At 40.9% G+C, this 2,252-nt stretch overlaps 1 non-coding gene across 1 annotated transcript; it reads right to left on the bottom strand.

Annotated features, from left to right (window-relative positions):
- Window positions 1–1,604: 1,604 nt before the first annotated feature.
- LOC130721675 (small nucleolar RNA Z247) lies at window positions 1,605–1,738 on the bottom strand. Its single transcript, XR_009013595.1, has one exon. It is a non-coding gene; the product is annotated as a small nucleolar RNA Z247 (small nucleolar RNA).
- Between the last annotated feature and the right edge of the window lie 514 nt (window positions 1,739–2,252).

Genomic DNA, 2,252 nt, shown 5'->3' with positions numbered 1-2,252 from the left:
AGATGAATTGTTAATTGTTGTTTTTAGAGGACTTCTTGTATTGAGAAACCCCTCATGGAATGGAAAGTGATCTTCATTGAAGATGACATGTCTTGATATGAAGGTCCTGCCATGAGAATTGAGACACTTGTACCCTTTGTGGGAGTTGCTATATCCCAAGAACACACACCTGGTTGTGTGGAATTGTAGCTTGTGTTGGTTATAAGGTTTGAGGCAAGGGTAGCACGCACAGCCAAAAGGTTTTAACCACTTATAATCAGGTTCTTTATGAAACATGAGTGAATAGGGACTCTCATTTTGAGTAACTTGAGATGGCAATCTGTTTATGAGGTATACTACAGTAGAGAAAGCTTCCCACCAATAGTGTAAAGGCATTTGAGCTTGTGCAAGTAAGGTTAAGCCAAGTTCAGCTATATGTCTGTGTTTCCTCTCAGCTTTTCCATTTTGTTGAGAGGTATAAGGACATGACATTCTGAATTGTATACCAGCAGCTATTGCAAGCTTTTGCACAGGTTTGTATTCACCACCACCATCACACTGAATTATTTTGATTCTTTTACTGAACTGATTTTCAGTTAAGTTTTTAAATTGAGTGAACGCTTGCACAGTTTCAGACTTTTGTTTCAAGGGGTAAATCCAGGTGAACCTACTGAAATCATCAATAAAATGCACATAATATTTAAAACCAGAGGATGACACAATTGGTGCAGGACCCCATACATCAGTGTGGACCAACTCAAGTGGTTCCTGAGCATGGGAAGAAGAAGACTTAAAAGGTAAGAGGTGCATTTTGCCATATTGGCATGCCTCACAAAAACTGAAATCATCACTAGATGGTACCTTGACACTACAACTTTTCAAGACTTTGTCTAAGACTTTATTATTAGGGTGACCAAGTCTCTTGTGCCAGCTCTCCTTGACAGATATATAAGCACTTGGGTTTCCTGAAAGCTGGTATAATCCATCCTTAAGCAGCCCTTTTAGCATTACCTTCCCTGTCAGCTTGTCCTTCACAAAGCAACATTTTTCATCAAACTCAACAAGTATGTTGTTGTCAGCAGCCAATTTAGAAACACTTAATAGATTTTTGGTGATGTTAGGTACATATAGGACATCATGTAAATTGAGTGACTTAAGTTTTGAAGAACCTGTGGCCACAATTTCTAGTTTCTCACCATTACCAACAACTAGAGAATTCTTACCATGGTGCTCAGTCAAGTCTTGGAACTTGTCAGTTTGACGTGTCACATGATTGCTTGCACCGCTATCAAAGTACCAGTCATAATCTTCAACTGAGTTCTGAGAGGCTAGGAAGGCACTGTGAGATCCTTGCTTGTCACTATCTGCTGAATAATTGGATCTTGAGTAGTTTTTGTCGAACCTGTGAAAGCAATTTATTGCAGTGTGATTACTCTTCCCACAGACTTGACATGGTGACTTGAATGACTTGCCTCTTCCTCTGCCTCCTCTCCAACCTCTGGAGTTGGAACCTCTCCAATTGTTGTTGGAATTGAACCTGTTGTCTCGGTGGTCAGATTTGTTTGCAACATTTGCTGTTGCATCAAGAGTCAGATTGGAAAGGTTATTCAGTTGCTCAATTCTACTTTCAAAAGTTAGCAATTGAGCTTGTAAATCCACCCAGCTGAGTGTGGTATCATCGGACAATTTGACTACCACAGGATTGTATTCAGAATCCAAACCATTCAGAGTTTGAATGATCAGATCTGAGGTTGAAATTGGATTGCCTGCAAGATTGAGTTTGTCAGCAAGGTTCTTCATTTTGATTAGATAGTCTTCCATTTTCATTTCCCTTTTCCGGGTGCTGTGAAATTCAGACTTGAGATAGATGACTTGAGACCTTGTGTGTGCTCCAGCCAGACTTTGAGCCTCATCCCAAAGTTGTTTGGAGGTCTCACAATGCAGCAGCTGTGTTGCAATCTCAGTAGCCATTGAGTTGAGCATCCACCCAAGGAGACGCTGATCATTGGCGTGCCATTCTTCAAAGGCAGGGTTGTTGCTCTTGCTTTTGTCTGAAGAGGTAATGAATTCTTCAGGACACTTTTTCGTTCCCAACATGTACCCATCGAGTTTGCATCCTCTAACCACTGGTAGAACCAGAGATTTCCATAGGGGATAATTGCTTCTGTCCAGCTTGACAGATACAGATGATGGTAGATCATTTTTGTTGGAGTTGGCAGCGGATGCCATGTTTTTGTGGTGGATCAAGAGCTTTTCAGCTTAAGAGCTCTGAT

Source organism: Lotus japonicus, chromosome 5 (assembly GCF_012489685.1).
Source record: "Lotus japonicus ecotype B-129 chromosome 5, LjGifu_v1.2".
NCBI lineage: Eukaryota > Viridiplantae > Streptophyta > Magnoliopsida > Fabales > Fabaceae > Lotus > Lotus japonicus.
Note: the sequence above shows the minus strand (reverse complement) of the source record. Positions and strands in the feature narration are given on the sequence as shown.